This window comes from Phocoena sinus, chromosome 7, assembly GCF_008692025.1.
Source record: "Phocoena sinus isolate mPhoSin1 chromosome 7, mPhoSin1.pri, whole genome shotgun sequence".
NCBI lineage: Eukaryota > Metazoa > Chordata > Mammalia > Artiodactyla > Phocoenidae > Phocoena > Phocoena sinus.
In genome coordinates, this window is record NC_045769.1 from 16,315,575 (window position 1) to 16,335,551 (window position 19,977).

Genomic DNA, 19,977 nt, shown 5'->3' on the forward strand with positions numbered 1-19,977 from the left:
GGCAGTTTCTAGAAATCTGATCTTGACAAAGAGAACTCCATTGAATGTCTAGACTTCTCCCTCCTAAGTCCTGAAGTACCTCTGCATCTGCAAGGTCCATGGGTCCCTGTGCCTCTTCTCATACACAAAACGTGGGCAGTAAATTAGAACATTTCAAACAGTAATTAATCTGGGACTTGGATTTTTCGTTCCAATTGGCATCTTTCATTTGACTCCCAGTCAACACAATGACATATTTATATTTTGTGTTAAGCAAAGAGTAAACTCTGGGGGGGTGGGGTACAGGCGAGAAACAACTTTCCTCCATCCCAATACGCAGATTTACAACAGAGCTGTCTGCCAAACTAAGGTTGAGGCAGGGACAAACTGTTTAATTGGCACATTGGAGTCACAGGATCCATGTATCGTGCATTGCTTCGGAGACAACAGGAGTCCTCTGGTTACGTTCCAAGGATCCTGGCTGTATTTAAACATTTTCCTTGTACAGTAACAGTGATAATTTTGTATGCTATGTTTATTTTCAGTTTAGCCTGTTTCTTACTCTCAATTATTTATAAAGACCTTTGGAATGGAATCCTGAAACAAGCCTTTCCCCTGCCCCCACTGTTGCTATTGTCTTTTCTATTTCATCCTCTGAATTTCTTCCGGTGATAATAATCACAGAGGGGCTCCTCTTGTTTCCTTGTTTGTGCAGCAATCCCAGTCGTGAGGCCAAGAGAGAAGGTTAAATTAAAAAACTGATTCATAGCAGTTGGCACCTGGCCACTTGCCCTGGTGGCCCGGAGCGCGAGATGGAGTCCCTGCATTCTTTGGAGGTACTTTGATGCAGCAGGAGTTAGGAAAGCAATGCTCCTCTTCTGGGTCCCTGTCAATATCTCTCATGGTGAGTCCCTCTGGCAGCTTCACCTCCATCCAGATGATTCTAGCAAACAATTGAGATATCAAACCGGTACAGATGTTTTCCTTGACTGCTTTGCTAGAATGATTGGTGCAACATCCTGACCTTGGGGTAAAATACATATTCTTTTATTCATCTGATTCTTTACTCCTCATTCACTTCATCAAGATGCAGTTTTTGTATTTTACCCATCACAGAGCAAAGCCACGGCGTCTCAAATGAGATAGGGTCATATTTCAGTCAGGGCTCCGTGGTATCCTGTATTGCTTTGGGCAAGTGACTTAAACTTGGGAAACTTGGGGAATCTGTTTTCTCCTCTGTAAAATGGGCATTCTACCATGTATAAGGCTGCAAAGATTAAATAAATGATTTACTTTTAGCAACTAATACAATGCCAAGCCTTTGTGCCAGGTGCTGAGGACACAAAATTATCACCAGCCTCTTTCAAAGCTGGTAGAATAGAAAGTGCAAGTGTCTCAGACAAAAGTCTTTCCCCATCCTTTATAGAATTAAAATACAATTTGAGAAGATGCAAAAGATGCAGAAGCCAGTTAGGGTCTCTTGTTACTACCCTTGCAGGGGAGAAATAAAGCATGGTGATGTGAAAATAATTTATTTTGACCACGTAAGTAAAACAAAAAAATTGGATGAGTTTAAAAATGAGAAGCCAGAGTGATTATGCTCACATTCGAACAATAAAAGGAAATCTTTAGTTTGTTAACATATTATTTTTCTTATTGTGTAATCTGAACATTCGGACTCAAGTACTGAGTAGTTGTGGAACCTTAGACAAATCCCTGGCTCCCTCTCTGGGCCACCATTTCCTCATTATGAAATGTCATGGCTGAAATAGGGCACCTCTTAGGTCTTCTCTAGTGTTAACACTCTAGAGTTTTAGTATTGCAATGCTCCTAATCAATGGAAGCTGTAAGAACAATAACAACATAACTCAACAACAAACATGGCACCTAAATACTTCCTTACGTACTCACGTTTCCCCCTCTTCAGGTCAAATCCTGAATTACCACTACAAGGACGTGAACCTCAAAATCAAAAATTTAAGATAAAATGCAATCAAAGTTTTGGGATAAACAGCCTTACACTGGCTCAAATTACAAGCTGTAGCGGAAATGAGATTTGGGAAAACACTTTGATTTTGCGTGCGTCGTAAGTTAGGTAAAGTGTGCACATTTATCAAAGCCTTTGGAACTTTACCTTCCTCTTCTGTGTAATTAGTAATCAGAGTTCCTAAGATTGTTTCTGTGTCAAGTAACAATGACAGGAGGTAGGACCAAGTTGCCAAAGATCGCTTCAGAAGGCAAGGGAGATTAAATGACCAGTCAAAATGTCAGAAAATTGAAATAAAAAAAGAACAGTTTTCCTTCTATCTTTCCTTTTTTCCGTCCTCTCTCTTTCCCCCTCTTCCTTTATTTTCTCTCCTGTTCTCCTTTCCACCTTCCCTCGCTTCCTCTTCTTTGCTGCACAGTGCAAAATACTCTCACTTGGCTTATCTACCCGGCTGTGAGGACCGACTTCAGTGTTTATGAGTTTTGTCAGCTTAGGCAAGTCTGTTCACCTCTCCCAGTCTGTTTCATTCATTGGTAAAATGGTGTGATCAATACAGATACCTGCCATAAGGCTTCTGTATGAGTAAGATGAGATAAAATACGTAGAAGTATTTTATAAACCACAAAGTGCTTGCGTGCACTGGTACCATCCTACCTATGCCTGTGCAGAGGGTCGTTGCCCTGCGCTTTGCCCTTCTTTCCATCATCCATACCTAGAAACCCCTTTTCCTTCCTTGCTCTATGTACCCCAACATAAAACATACTCTCATCTGGAAAACGATAGAAACCTGCCCTGTTTCCCATTCTGTGGTACTCATTTTGTTACGTAATAAGCATAAATGTTTTAGAAACCAAGAGTGGGGAATGAGGCGTTGATGCTACCATAGGAAACCAACCTGATGGTTTCCTGGGGGAAGAGGAAAGGGGATGATTTTCAATCCTGTTGGGTAACTTGCATCTCTGGTATCAGTGGTTCAAATCGTCTTTAGAGGAGCGGTCTATACAGGATTGTTATTCTGTCCACCTGCATATTGTTTTATTGACAGTTAGTGGGTTAAATTACTCATAACTGACAGACCAATCATTTAGTCCACCACGTTCTTGGGCGGAGGAGGGATAGGTGTTGGTGTTTATCTCTGCCCCTTATAGACTACAGTTGACAGAGGATTTCTGCGTCTTTCACCACCCTATTGCTGGGAGTTTTGCTCACACTAAAAGACACCAGTTTAGCCCTTAATGATCCAAGGTAATGCTTCTTAAACCTTAATGTGTGTATATATGAATCACCTGGGGTTCTTATCAAAATGAAGATTCTGATTCAGCAGGTTTGGGGTGGAGACCAAAATTCTGCATTTCTCACAAGTTCTTAAGTTGTGCCCATGCTTCTGGTCTGCAGGTCACACTTTGAGCAGCAGGGTATAAGGGACATGAGGAACAGGGATGAGGCAGCCCTAGAACAGTTTGTTTCTGGTTCAGTTGATAGCTGAGCAATTAATTGAGGGCTGTGAGAGGATTTATGATATTTCCCACATATCATGTCCAGGCAAGTATAGACTGAACTGGTGCCCCTCAGATCCCCAATGGGAGTGCACAGTGGACCCGCCTGTGAAGATGTATGCTCACCGTGTCCTACTTCCGTGTTTCTAGTTACATGCCCAAAGACACCAAGTAACAAATCAAAGGTTGTTGTGTCTTCTTAAAATCACCATTGTTCAGTTCTTCTTGCCAACCACTCAGAAGGGGGTGAAAGATACTTATCTTGCCCTCTAGCTCCAGATTCAACCAAACAGTCCTTGATCACAAAGGGGAAAATTCTTTCTAGCTCCCACAGGGTCATAGTTATGCTCCACTTTTGTTACGTCAAGTAAAAGCTCTTTGTGGAAGGAAGTATCCACTGAGGAGAGACAAAGCACCGAGTCGGGTGATTTATGGAGACTAATTAAGTCTCCCTGCCCTCCTTCCTTCTGACTACTCCCCCACTCCCCAAAGTGACACCTCCACCCCACCAAATGGGCCAAGAGTGTACGTGTGAGTGTGAGGGGTGGAGGTGTGACTTGATGCTTTATTTTTCTTTGTGCTTGTTATTCGGGAAGTGGGGAGAGGAAGGGAGGAAGGGCAGTGATGGAACCTATGAGGCAGAATAAATGTCTGAGGGTTCTTGCTGAGGTTTATGGCAGCTTCTCTGGCCAGTGAAACACAGAGTCAGGGGCTGTATTTCATATTCTCAATCTTTATTTGAAGGAACATGACAGATAAGGCTTTTTCCCCTCCTGTTAACCAAGAAATGAGGTTTCTTGTTCTCTCTTTATGAAATTTCTATTCTTTGTCAACCCTATATGTAAAGCATACGTTTTGAAATAAACAAAAGTGTGAATCTTTCATTTACTAGCATGAGATCTTGGGTAAGATATCCAACTTTTCTAAGCCTGGTTTCCTCATTTCTAAAATAATACAGGGGTAAAAATATATCCTGTTGGGTCCTCACTTGAATTACATTAAATGATGTTATTAATAAGCACAAACTTTACTTTTGCTTTAATATATTACATAATGACTCTCTTTCCTTCTGGGACAGACTCACAACTTCCTCATCTGCTCTGTTTATGTATTCTTGTGACAGAAGGAAATATTCTTTGTTTTTCAAATTTGAAAATATAAAACCCAAGAGTAAGTCCTGCCAGCACTCAGTCCTAAATATTTCCAGAATCCAAGCACTTCTGATGAATTCCAATGAATCTGCTTAATCATTAAATACACTATCATCTCCTGCCTGAAGGTTTGCAGTAGCTCCCCACTTTCATGCTTGCCTCCCTCAATCCATCCTCCACATAGCAGCCTGAATGAGCCTAGTGTACACCAGATGTTAACATTCCCCTGCTAAAATCCCTTCAATGCCTACACATTACATTTAAAATACAAATTCCAAAGCACGTCCAAAAAGTCCCTGCCTACCTCTCCACCTCATTTTTGTTGTCCCTCTCTGTGTCAGGTTCTCCAGTGAAACTGAACCAATAGGATGTGTGTACATATAGAAAGAGGTTTAGTATATGGAATTGGCTCATACAATTATGGAGGCCGACAAGCCTAAAATAGGGAGGGAGGGGCATCAGGCTGGAGACCCAGGGAAACTGATGTTCCAGTTCAAGTCCAAAGGCCATCTGCTGTAGACCCAAAAAGAGCCGATATTGCAGATAAAGGCAGTCTGCTGGAGAATTCGCTCTTGCTCAGAGGATGCCAGGCTTTTGTTCTATTCAGGTCTTCAATTGATTAGATGCAGCCCACCCACATTGTGGAGGGCAATGGGTTTTACTCACAGTCCATAGATTTAAACCTTGATCTCCCCCCAGAGCACCCTCACAGAAACACCCAGAATAATGTTTGACCAAGTATCTGGGCAGCCTGTGACCCAGTGAAGTTCATGCGTAAATTACCCATCACACTTTCCATATTCATTAAATTCAGCAAAGACTCTCTGTCTCCTGGACTCTGTCCTGCTCTTTCTCCTCCTTGGGTTGTATTCTACTTTCTCTAGAATATACATTTTCCTCAGAAGAGACTCTACCTTGTTCACTGATTTAATTCAGGGCCTAGAAGCATGATTGCCACCTGGAAATGTCCAAAAAATGAATATCTAAAAAGTAGATGATTAAAGTGATTAATTAATCTGTTCAAAGAAGATAGTTTGCCTGGATCTGAAAACCTAAATGCTCACTTATGTTGTGTGATGTTGGAAATTCAATGAAATCCAGTCTTTATCAAAATATCTCCCTCCTGAATCATCACAGCAATGTCCATGTCTGCTGCCCTAAATCTGAATCCTTCAAGTCACCCCTGTTTGGATAACTTTGTGTTCCAATGATCTTTGCTAAGTGTACACGCTACCTGAAGTCTTCTCTTCCATTCCTGTCACATAACTATATCAGTTTAATTTGCTAGGGGTTCCCATGAGCTGCCATCTTTACAGATCCCAAGACCCTGACCTTGAAGGAATGATTCAGAGGACGCCAGAGGTGGAAGAAATCCTCAAGGTCACCAGATCCCACTCTTCTTATTACAGATGAAAAAATGGAGGCCCACAGAGGGGAAGTACCTTGTGCAAAGCCAGATAACCAATTAATGAAAGAGCTCAGTTCAGAAGTTGTCTCTTTAGTTTAGGGCTCTACTTAACAGAACAAATTACAGTGGAAGAAATTTTTTACCCACCAGTGACAGGTATGAGCAAAGCAATGTTTTAAGGGTTTGGGAAAGGGGAATGTATGTGTGCGTATATATGTATGTATGGGGACAGGGCATCACTGGGAAGATAAAAAGTAATAACATTTCTTCCTTTCTAAATCATTCATAAGTAAATGATAAAGACCAAGAGATGAAGATTTTAAAAATTTGCTTTACTATTGATAATGCTGATTAGAAAATATTATTTCATTTGTGTAGCCATAAGGCTTGCTTCAACTGTGGACCTCAAGAAAGAGTTCACTCAAGGGAGAGTTTTAGCCTGCAAAGCAGAAATAAATATCCAAAATCACCTATTACTACTGGTCCAGGGCAGGCATGGGAAAAAGCGAGTGAATCTCCAGCACATATGGCCTGTGGATAAATGAACTCCACTCAGCCCCCATATGTGGACTGATGTTTGCCAGATCCGTGCTACCCACCAATCCAATGAGTTGCTTTTCCTATGTGGTAAGGAAAAGGGGGCTTAGGAAGCTGGCAGGAGTGACTCTTACAAGTAGCCAAGTCTTTCTGGGAGGAGGGAGGAAGGCAGGAGGACTGGAATAAAGTCTGTTGCCATTGCTGAGCTGGGGAGAGTAGACCTTTTTGACAGGATGCATTGATGGGAAGGACTTTCTCATTTATTTCAAGAAGTGATTTTAGGATATCACTCAATTCTGAGGACATTAGAAAACAACTTTCCTGCAGACGAAACTGAAAGCTTACTTTTCTCAAAACTCTAGAACTTTCAGGATGCTTCATGACAGAGCAAACATATTTTATAATTAATGAAGTTTTAATGAAAATAGTACAAAGGTATTAGAATAGTTTACCCAGCAAGCTCTATAGTCAGATGATGATAATTATATTTTGTCAGGAATAAAAACTAAGAAAATATGTCTACCCAGGACTCTTTACAAAAGTTTATCTCAAATAAAATTAATGAAATATAGACATTTGCTTAAGATATTTTTTCTCCACATGGAGCATCTAAAAGGTTTTAAATATGACCTGGGTGAGCAATAGTATAAAAAAGATCTAATTGCCTTTGAAAAATTCTTAATAGGGAGGTAAGTAATTATTTTTAAAATGTAGTTCTTATTTTAAACATTTCAACCTTTAAGACAGAAAATATGCACATGCATTGCAGAATTTTTATTAAATGTGTTCTGACTTGCCCTAGGTGAATCAATTTGGGAGTATTCTCTGAACTCTATTCCTTTCTAAGATCGAGAAAAATCCTTCGTGATCTTCTTTGGAATGTGGGGATTGGTTCTGGTCTTCATTATCTAAAATGAAGGCTTTTAATCTAGACACTCTACTCTCCTTCCCTTCCCCTGCACCTCCACAGTCCCACAAAATACCTGTGATTGTTCCTGTGCTTTTAAAAACAGGAAGTTTCACAAAGCAATTTTACAACTACCAGTATGAATGGTTTCTAAAACACATTTCTAGGAAGGATCTGGGAGACTGAAGTGGAGACAAGACTCAACAGAATTCTCTAACTTATTTCAATCATATACAAGTGCTAACATCTGAGCTTTGCGAAGTCAAATCTAGCTCATAGGATATATAAAAATAGATACAACAGAAAAGATTACTATCCTTGGTTGCGGGAGAATCTGCCATGGTTTCCATATTCCTCATTCATTGTAATCTGATGCAGTCGTTTCCAAGTTCTTGGTCACCAGCCATTACTTCTGTGGGAAATCAATTTAGTGAATCTCAACTAGAATTTTAAAAATAAATCAAAAACAGTAGAAAAGAAAAGGTGACAGGGTGCCTTGCACATGGTAACGATAAATATTGTTTCAGGAAAATTTTGTTTGATTTATGGGTTGCAGTGTGAAATGTATTTCGTATTGTAAGATCTTTGTGCCTCCCCCCCACCAAATAAGGACCAAAGATCACTGACCTCTTCACTACCAAATATGACCTTCATGTTTATTATTTTTCTGTTTGGCTGTGGTGGGGAGTTTTAACACTATTGACCACAGCCTCAAACCTTTGTTTGAAAGTCAATCTTACCTTGACTTCTGTAACGTTTCTTCCGTATCTTCCCACTCTCCTGGTCACTCCTTAGTAGCTTTCTCTACCTGTTCTGATTAATATTCCTTCAGCATAAAGTACAGATTCCTTAGCTGAGCTGAATCCCCTTTGTAGCTATCTCCTGTCTGTTCCTCTAGCCTCAGCCCTCACTGCCTTTCCACAGGCTCTCTGTCCTGTAGCCAGACAAAATTACTTATAATTCCCACATTGTCGGGCTAGTCCGTTCTCCCTCCCTTTGTCTAAACTGTTTCCTCTTTCCTAACCCACCACCAAGTCCCCTTCTAGAGAAATACTGCTCAAGATCTTTTGGTTATTATAAATACTGCAGTATGTTACATTTATATGATACGTATATACACACCATCTATACTCATATGGTGGAAATAAAGGTTTAGAGAAGGACTTACCCTTTCTACCTTGGATGCATTCATGCTTCCTTCCCTTCCCTTCTCGTTAGAAATGGCAGTCCTGAACCAAAAAATTTGTTTTATTACCTACGAATGGGCTTCAATCCAGAGTAGGTCAATCAATTAATGGTAAAACTCCATGCAGTGAACTGAAAGCCCCTTTTTAAACCAAGTCTTCCTCCTTTGTGTGTCTTTCTGGGCACTTCCACCACGTTAATATTCCCTTTGCTTCAGAATCAACCACTGTGAAGTCTTGCCACTTCTCACTCACCGGCTGTGTAACTTGGACAAGTTCATTTATGCAACAAACGTTTATCAGTGTTAACTCTGTCAGAAACACTGGGCTGGGCGCTAGAGATATGAACAGCAGATGAAGTAGAAACACTCCGTCTCTAGCTTCACAGAGCCTAGCATCTCATCAGTCCTCCGGAATGCAGACCTTCTTGTTAACGTGAACCTTGTTAGTTTTAGTCCATTATTACAACCCATTGAGATCTTTGTGCAACTTAATTCTACCATGATTTCCAGATGAAAAAAATCAAGTCATATTTAAAAACTGAATGTTCCCAGAGATATGGATTCTTTGAGTCTCCCTAGTTATCTGCAATTGATGAGAATGTTCTCAAGTCTTGGTGGGAGTCAAGGGTAAAACTTGTTGCCCAGATAAAGCCAAAGTTACTAAGTATCTCTGATTAAGATTACTCCATACACACACTCCATACACCCCAAATAAATATAATCTCTTTATTGGGAGATAGGACCATATCTTGTATTTTTGCGTATTGTCCACAACTTGAAGATTATAGGTCCTCAATAAATATTTTACTGACTAATTGGTGAATAGAGTTAATAAAATATGTTCCACATATGTTCCAACTGTCAGGCATCTAGAATAACTGGGAAGTTTCTGTGAACATCATTTTAACTCCCAGTTTCAATCTGGAGCATGGATGACAGTGTCAATAGTTAATAGTTCTTATTTTACCATATTCATCTGTGTTTAGCATATCAATAAGTAATATACTTGAAACTAGCAAAACCCACTATTGTCTCTTGAGATTGCCTTTATCAGCATTCAATACCAATCCTGCTTTAAGATAATTACATGAGATAGTCACAGCTAATTAACATTGTTCCTTAAATAAATATAAGTGGAAAGGATTTATCAGCGACTTTAAAGTCAGATTGTTTTCTCAGCTGGGTGATTCCTGGACAGATTCACCGGTTGTCCTGAGTCACAAGATCACCTTCTCTTCCCCTGAGCTGCCTTCAGTTTGCATTGACTTGATGTCTCTTACTATACTGATCGTAAAGCTTTTTGCCACCCAGTGGAACATAGTGACAGAATAAAACACCCAGCTGGCATTGTTCCTCCCACAGGTCCTCCCTGTTGCCGTGGTTACCCAGCTACGTTGGGGAAAGATAAGAGAAGGATGAGGGGTGGCCTCAGTGAGGTCTGCTTCTTCAGGGTCTGGGCCTGCGGCTCACAAAGAAGAAGGTTATAAAGGCTCCAGAGGGCTGAGTGAGCCTTCCGGCATGGTTCCTCCCAGTATCCCAGCTGGACTCAAAGGGATTGTTCTCGGGGAAGTCAACTGGCAAATTTTGCACTGTGCGGGGTTGGCGTTGTAATTTAAGCTTCCTGTCCCTGGAAGTTAATAGTTTACCCCTCCTCACAACCTACCCTGAGTTCCAGGAGAGGGCAGCTAAATGATGGCGCGGCGCAATCCAAGGGAGACTGAGCATGTGTTCCCCAACAGGTGCACCAAGAAAATGCATGCGTTTGAGCTCTTGTACGAATACTGAAAACGACAGACATTTCTTCATTTATTCACCAGATAAAGTTTCTCAGAAAGCTCCCAGAAAATGCTCAAACACACACACACACACACACACACACACACACACACACACACACACACGAAAGGTATGGTATCCACCCCTTTGTGAAGGAGTTGGCAATTCTAGTTTTATCCACATACATTGGTTCAAATGAGGCGATATGTTGTTTTTCACTCAGGAAAAATGTGGTTGGGGGATATGAGATGTCCAGTTAGTCTCTCTCTCTCTCTCTCTCTCTCAACTTAAATATGTAGATAGAGCCAACCTAAGATACTTTGATTTTGCAAAATAAGGGAGAAAAGGGAAAAGATAGTTATGCGTAGTAGAAGATACATGCTTTGCACACACAGTGCATTACCATGTCCAGAGCAGGCACCGAATTAATTCTTGTTGAATGAAAACAAAAATGAATCAGGTGGACCTCAATGTAAATCTGATGCTGGTCTGGCGCACTGCATGACTTGCTCAAGTCATTTACCATCTCTGCCCCTCACTGTTCTCATCTTCAGACTGAGGAGGGCGTCCGTCGCAGAGAAGATGCGGCGAAGACAAAATACAACTAGATAATGTGTGTAAGGTGCCAGGTCCTTACACAAGACCCGGCATGGTCTCATAAACCGTTGTTATTATTTTGTTATCCCGTTCTTGGCTTTGCTATAAATGCTTCTCTGTGAGCTTCATGAAGCCAAGGCCCTGTCTGCTTTAATGAACATGTACTCAGAGATGCTCAGAGGCACAGAGAAGTGGCGAACCGATGCTCTTCCGGAGAGCACTTCCCCTTGTCCTGCCAACTTTTACCCCCAAGAGGACAAGCTTTGCCTCTGCTTCTGATTGATGGCCATACACTACCTCATGGGCTTAGTTCCTCAGTGATTTACTAAGTTGGCATGTAGTTAGGAGATGTACCCATAACAAAGCGGTGCTTTACATTGGGAGAGCTGCAGCTCAGGGATTCTCTGCTCTGGGGCCAGGTGCTAGAAGTTTCTTTCCTGCTGCCTCTGATGTGCACAGTTGAGTTTGAAGCTTGCGGCTCTATCCCTGGTCCCACGCATTTTTGCTTAACGGTGCAACCCTGCCACTTGTTGTTTGGCAAACATTTGTGTGCCAGGCATCATGCAAGGTCAGGGACATAGAGATGAGCAAAGCAGCCTCTGCCCTAGAGGAACTTAAGACAAGTAAACTTACGCCATTCACACAAGGTTGCTGATTCTGGGGACAGAAAACAAGCACACAGGTCAGCTTGATTCCAGAAGCTTTGGACTCAGGCAGACAGTGATTGACTATTGCTGTCTACTTACTAGCTAGATGGCAGCTTAGTTTGCTTGTAGGTCGTTTAATCTACGGATGCTTCTGTCATCTACCTTCTGGCTACTCTAAGAGGGAGTCACTGGGTTAGCAGCCTCTGCACACTTGGTAACTTTCTGGAAATGCAGACTCTCAGGGCCTCCCACTGATTTGGAACCTACCTTTTAACAAGACCTTCAGCTGATTCGTAAACACGTTAGTGTTTGTTATACCTTGATCTCTCTCAAGGTTTTGGGTAAGATAAGTGAGGTGACAGAGGCACAGGAGTTAGCACAACAGGTGGTCAAAGAGTATTAGTTCCCTTCTTTTTCTGTAGGATTCATTTCAAATAAGTGACGTCTTAAGTGCTATTAGAGTCATACCACTGCCTACAAGGCACTAGTAAGAGAAATGTCTGTTAGTAAGTAATGCTTTAGAGCTACTGCTTCCGGGGCCATCTGTAATGATGCTGAAAGAGAGGAAAATATTTTTAGGTTGGACTCCAACTGGAAAGTCAGTCCTCACACCAAAGAGAATAAACTCCTCAGCTTTGCCCGTGGACACCAGAGAGAAGGCCAACACCAACAGGCAGAAAGCAAAGTATGTAGACAAATAAAAACATTGTCACTGGGAAAATTGGTCCCCCACAGAAGTGAACAGAGGTGGAGACAGATATGGTCAGCTGAACACAAATATCATAAAGAGAATAACAATCCTCAAAAGGGTTACCAGCAAAGAACCCATGGGTAGAAAATCCCATTTGTTCCCCAAACAGCCAACAAACATAAGAAAATATACTCAAGTCCAGTAGATATTAGGAACAAATCAGCTAGAGTAAAATGAGGTGTCACTTTATCTTCTGACTAGTAAGAATCAGAAAGATTGTAACACCTACTTCTGGAGTGGATGAGGGGAAAAGGGGACTCACATATTTTGTTAGTGTGAAAAGTTAGAGTCTGTGGAGAGCTCTCTTTGTATATACATGCAAACATACATACTTGTACATATACTCCAACGTTGTTCCTTACGGCAAAATTTGAATAGATTTGGAACTTTCCACATCATGAACTCTTATGCAGCCATTAAAAAGAAAAAGTGGAAGCTACGCTAATTAATTTGAAAAGGTATCTGTCAAGTGTTGTGTAGAAAAGTGAATGGAGCAAAGTATGAATAACATAATCCCATTTTTAGAAGACAAATAACAACAACAAAGACAATCCTAACTGGAGTCTTCTTTCCTCACCTTCACATCAACTCTCAACCCTCTTCACTCTGAGCTGCACCCTGAGAGGCTGACTTTTATGACCATTGGGTTCTCTGAAACTGATGACTTCCTAGCAGGCTCAGCCAATCAGTAGCGCTGGCAGGGGAGGGAGGTCAGGACTGGCCGAGTCTCTGAATATCACAGCTTCTCTCAAGATAGGCCCTTCTTTATGACTTTCCTTTAATCTATGGCAATTAATTCCTCCCTTCCTTTAGTCTTAAGGATGTTAACAGCCCTGGGTTATAGTTCCAATCCTTTGAGTTTTTGATACTCTATCTGTACCTTTTAAAATATCCTATTATTAGGTTCTCTTTGAATGATCTTAATTGAAAGTTGCCATCTGTTTTCTGCTGAGACCTTGGCTAATACAGCCTCTACCCGCATATTTATATATGTGTATTCATATTTGTATAACTACAAAAACATGGAGAAATATAAAAGCATCTATACTCTGTGGTTCCAACAAGTACATAAGTTGGGTGGAGCGGAATGATGTAGTGGGAATAATGGTAGGTATGAAGGTATGAATGAAGGAGAGGGGACTGAGACAAAAGAAAAAGAACAAAAATCGGCACTAAATTAACCAAAAACATGAAAAATTGTACATGATATCACGTTTAACATTTTATTCATATATATGTATTCAAATCTAATCTTAAAAATCCAGTGGGCAATATGGTAAAAAAGACTAAACAATACAGATCTCCTGGCTCACGGGGTAATGGAGGAAACAGAGTGAGAAGCTGGACATCTGGTTCTTAATGCAAACTGAAATACTCCCAATAAGAGGCAGGGTGTCCCAGAGGTTCTTAAGCAAATTGATGGGTTTATAAAGAATAAAAATTTTTCTCTTAGTGATTATGTTCAAAGGGGATAAAGAGCCACAAATCTCAAAAAAATCTCTTCTTAGAACCTTCGTTAGCTGTAGGAAATTGAGGAGAAACAAAATCATGGTTGAGAAAATGGCCCATTCTTACGTTGGAAGAGGTTTGTGTTTGTAGGACAGACCAAAGAAATGCACACACAAAATTGGTCAAACAGTACTGCATTTTATTCAGTGATAAAAGGAAGACATGATGAGATGGGACACCCAGGATTAGAGAGAATGGTTGACTTGGCATAAGGCCACTTTTATTAGCCAAGAATGACATGCCATATTGAACAGAGGTGTCAGAGCTGTGAGAAGTGTATAAAGCAGAAGTCCAGAGCAGGAGGGCAGCCAAACTAGCGAAGGCAGTGGCTCGTGCTCCAAAAGAATGTTGTGCACTTAGTTTCCGTCCCTGGAATCAGACTCGGTGAGAATCAGAATTACCTCCCTAATAAGGCAAAGTAATCCCATCACGATGACCAAGAAAGAGGCTAGCACATTATGACATCATTTGGTAAAAGCCATTACAGGTTTTCTAAGGTCTCTATTGATCAGAGGGTCAACTTTGAATCTGAGTTAATCAGAGAACTAAAGGAGAGGATGGAATTCTAGAAGGACACTCACGCATTCCAGAGGGGAGAGATCCAATCGTGGAGTGTCCAGTGAACGTGTTAGATGCTCCAGGGGAATGAACACGCACAGACTGGAGAAAGTGAGGAGACCCCTTGTCCATACCTGTAGTCTCCTTTTATTTTATTTTTAAAATTTTTATTGGAGTAGTTGATTTACAATGCTGTGTTAGTTTCTGCTGTACAGCACAGTGAATCAGTTATACATATACATATCATACCCATAGTCTACCTTTAACAGAAGAGTTACCTTATTACTTTATGCTTGACCAGCAACCTTTACTGTCGATTGATTTGGTGTTAGGTCCTAGCCAGAGAAACAGATCAGCAAACAACCAGTCACAAATAGCATGACACAATATCTCTTTCTTCCCCCGGAGAGTATTATTTCTAAACAAATGAGTCCTTGGATGTTGAATGTATTGCAAATGGAAGGCATTTCTAACACATCAGCAAGCATTTATCGATCACCTCAAACTGTAGAATGGTGAAACTAGGAGAGATCATGAAGACGATTTGCCACAAACCCTTTATTTCATACGTGAAGTAGCTGAAGGGCTAAAGAGAATAAGATACTTGCCCAAGATCACTCAGTAAGTTTTACAACATACTCTCAAAACAGACCCACTAAGAAGTATAAAGGAATCTGTCCAAGATCAAGAAAGATGACTTATAATAGCACAGTTACAAGTTTACAGCATTTATTAATTACAGAAATCTGTACAAACACCTTCAAACACAACACACACACACACACACAAGTACACACACACACACACACACACACACACACACACACTCAGCATATATCATCCTAATAACCCACGGAGGCGTATCCATCCTGAATTTGTAACCAGGGAAATGGCCTTGTTTCTCAAACTAAAGAGACAGTAGGGACATGGGCCGGCACATGATTAAACCAGGAAGGCATGTTTCCCCAAGCGCTCTCTTCATTTTCTAAAATCTTAATTCGCTGCTTCACGTGTCAGTTCCTGGTGCCAACTGATGTCACAAATGTAGAGCCCCATCCCAGAGACTCCTGATGCCAGAAGTCCAGCCAAGAGCAACTTTACTGTTCCTGTCTTGCTTGCAAACAATTGTGTCATAAGCTTGGACTGACTACTGAAAGAGATCAATTGGAGTGACAGCCTTTCAATTCTGCAGAAACTACAAAACTGACTCAAACAAAAAAATGGACAGAAGTTCCTAGAGTCAGAAAACATGGATCCATTCATGCTCTGACATCCCCTCTTAGCTTGACCCTGGTGGAGAGATGCAGGACCCTTAGTGACGGTGCAACATTGACATGACAAGATGAGTGTTTGGAGAGGTCCTGATGCTCAGCCAAGGACACCACAAGCTAGAAGCTGGTCTTTGCTGTTGTAATAGTATTTCAGCTAAAACCAGTTAATTCAGTTAAAGCTAATATAAATTCTCTTGTTTAGGTGAGAGTAGTTGGGATTGCTAATTATGCTTTTGGCAAACCCTCTAGAGGACATCTACCCTACACGGGCTATTATGAATGGGTCTGATCAAATATTAGGTAAGAACTGGTCTTCACCCATTAGCAACTGGGTGGGTACTCTAACCAAACTGACCATGATCATTCAGATAAGATCCCAGACAGCAAATCATATTAATAAATACCCTCATGAAAAAGTCTCATCCCTTAGAAGCATTTTCTTCTCTGGGATTCCCCATTCATTCTATCTATTCTGTCTTCATTTCTTGGCTTGTTTTTATCTAGTTTCATCTCATGATAGAGCACCGAGTGTTCAAACTGGAAGCTACATGCATTTAGGGAACAAGCAAGTTACATAACCTCTCTGTACCTTAGATTCCTTCTCCTTAAAAGGAGGAAAATAGTAGTGCCTATCTGATAGGATTTTGGTCGGGAATAAATTAACTAATATATGGTGAATAATACCTGGTCCATAGTAAGCACTATATAAGCATTTGCTATTATTAATATTTAGATGGGATTTTAAAAGCCTTGACTATTCCATGCCCCCACTTTTGTGCCTTTAAGGATTTTAAATTCTTAAGTCCTTGAAGGATTTCTGCTGGTCCTATGGTCACTCATTGATTTAACTATGGTTTCTAAGTTCTCTTCCTCTCTCTTACACACACACACACATACATACACAGTCATGAGCTTTCACTGTGCACTATAACATGTATTAATTATTCTCACATTTCATGGCTATGTTAGTTCCAGAGGCTTCACAATGGAGGTCTCAGTTGAGATCACCTGTATGCCAGGTATTGTGGAAGTTGCTAGGGATACAAAGAAAAATAAGATATATCTCTGTGTTCAAGGAATGGATGGTCTAATTAGCAAGTTGGTATGTTGCTGAATAATTGCCAGTATTGTGACGAGTGTTACAGCAGAGCACAGAGATGCCGTAGGGCCCTCGAAGAGGCCACAACTCAAAGGGAGGGAGGTGTGAAGGGAACGAGTCCTGGAGTGCGAACGGCAGTTTAGTAGCAAACTGGGGAGGAAAAGCTGGGTTTTGTAGGTGGAGGGATTGGTGTATATGAAGAAGAGAGATGTAAAAGATCATAGCCTATGTAGAGTGCTGTAAATCAGTAAATTACAGATGATATAATAAATTGTACCTGTGGGAAGGATCAAAAGATAAGAAATGGCAAGAAATGTGGCAGGAGATGAGGCTGAAAAGGGGCCCAGCAGCCACGTCAGCAGAGGACTTGGGTGCCACTGATGGCTCTTGGTCGTGATCCACGTGTGTCAATGATCAAGGTCCAAGGAAGGATGTCAGAGAGCAGCACGTGCAGCTAGATCTGCATCTGAGAAAAGTCACACTGGCTGCAGAGTGGAAGGCGGTTTGGGGAATGGGTGAGTGGGGTGGGTGGAGGGAAGACAATTGCAGGAGCTGCTTAGGGTTCTGTAAGCAGTGACTTTACTGCTTCTCTCCTCTTCCCCTACCCTCTCTGTGGACTCACAAGCAAAAGGCACATAGACAGATGTTCAGCTCACTTGACCCAGCAGATGAACATGTGACCAAACTAGCCAGAACGCTCCTTCTTCCTGTTTTTAAATGGCCTCCCCAGCAGCAGGCAGGATGGGAATTCAACCCTTCACGGACCAGCTGAATCCAATCAAGGGATGAAGCAGTCTAAGTGGTGATTAGGTGGGAATCCCTGGTCTCAATTCTAGTGAAAACAGGTGAAGGAGTTTACAGAGGAATTAGGTAAGCATTTAGCTCTCCTTAGGAGACTCCATTTAGCCAAATGGATCCCATCTGTGGGACATGCGCCCAGCATCCCTGGATTGCTGACTGAGAAAAGGTCCTGTCAGGAAAGCAAGGACTCTCAAGTTCAAAGTTTCTAGTTCCTAAGCTCATTGTGGACTTAAAACTCTCGTGAAGGAGAAACACCAGCCAGTGAGAAGATAACTCCAATTTGCTGGGAACTGTAAAACTGTTTTCTTATCAGGTAAGTGTTTTCCAACATTGGAAGATTTCAGAATTCCCTACAGAGGATGAGGTAAACAAAATCTACACCTTTGATGTTTCTGTGTTGAACTTAAGACAATCTCTATATGTCTGCTAATGAAACTGTAATATTTGTCAAGTGTTTTTAATGTTTAAGAGATTCTGGCGTATTCAACCTTGTAATTAGCCATGTGATTTTAGTTTAAATGTGTAATTAAGTGGTTGACTTTGGACTAATGCTTTAAAGATGCAAGTTCCAAGAGAAGTTGGCTAAGTTTGTAAGCAGTATTGAAAGATTTAAGAGAACTTTAGGGTCACAATATTTAAAACTTTAATTTATTAGATTTATAAGAATTGCTTAGGTACTTGGGAAAGTTTTGCTTGTTAGTCGAGCATTTGAAGTACTTAAAAAGAAAATCGTATCTATCACATTCATAAATGCGGTTTAGACCATTTAAGGGAACTTAATTGCCAAAATGGTAAAGTACCCCTTAAAAATTTATTAGATTTATAGGTAGAATATGATTTGTAGTCTGAACTTAAAAGCTTAAAGAAAAAAAATACTTCATTGCTTCAATATATTGAATATCTTAGAAGCCAAGTCATTGCAGTCAGTCCTTCATGAGCACAGAGGTTGCCCTCAAGGACCCAGAAAACTCCTACCGCCTTCTTCTTGGGATTTGTTTGAATTGAGGCAGGGTGAGAGCCTCCTTTTCCCAACAGGCTTGAGCTGAGAAGCTGGTGGCCCTGGGCCGTGGTGTGAAGCAGGCTTACTTCTTTGAGAATGAAGAGGACTTAGTGTGTTCTTGGTATTTTGATCCCAGGTTCCCGTCAGCCCTAGGGCCAGTTCTGCTCCCACTTTTATCATGAGCAGTTTAGGTGAACCAAAGCATTCTCCTTATTAGCTTTAGCTGGTTGGTTTGGGTCTTCCAACTAAAGGGTCCTAATTACTGTTGAGGAATGAAGGGAGAGACCTATGTTAATGCCCTTGTGGGTAGAACTAAGCTATATAATTTGGGGGAAAACCCCATAAAGACACATATTTAATATTTGGGTCCTCATATAGCTTCTTCCTCAGGAAAGTTTTTCTCCCATCTTCTTGCCTTTTGACAACTCTGCATGTTTGACCCCTCTCTGCTCTCTCCAGGGATTCCTCTCACCAAAGCCAAAGACCTGGTGGCACCAGGATGAGCCAGAGGGCAGGGTGTGGACCATTTCCTCCTCCTTTCTTCTTCTTTTTGGTTCTGGGATATGAGGGAGCCACAAGTCACTGTGGATTTTTTTCTCAGCTTATTATGTGACTGGTCTCCAGATTTAAAACGAAAATACTCTGGAAGAGTTATCAGTCTCTGATGAAGACATTAAAACTGTTTAAGCCCAACAGAGTACAGAGTTCAGATGGTGCCTGCATCCTAACTTCAACAGCTGGGGGACTATGGTGCCATTAATTGAAATTAGAAACTCAAAGGGGCAGATTTAAGGATAAAAAGTGTTCTGTTTGGTACAAAAAGAGTTTGAGGTGCTGAGTTATACCCCGTAGGTAATGTGGTACATGGTTCTAAAGTTCAGGAAGCCAACTGGTGTTGGAGTAGCATGTTTTAGAATGATTTCCATTAAGTTGGTTTCTTATGTTTTGACTCCAAGTTGCTCGTTGTAAGGCATTTTGCTAAGTGCTGGGTAGGGCACTGTATCTATTCTAGGAATGAGTTTGGATCAAGAAATAGAAAAGCATCGTAGAGCTGATCAGATAGATAGTGATTTCTTTCTTTTTTTAAAAAAATGTATAATTTATATTTTATTGAGATATAATTGACATATAACACTATTAGCTTTAGGTGTACAACATAATGATGGGACATATATATCTCAAAATGATTACCATAATAAATTAACATCCATCGCCACATATAGTTGCAATTTTTTTCCTTTTAATGAAAAGAGCATCTTTTGATATTACCTAATAAATTACTTAGAAGGAGACAGCTGTTGGTATTGGTTCTGTGAC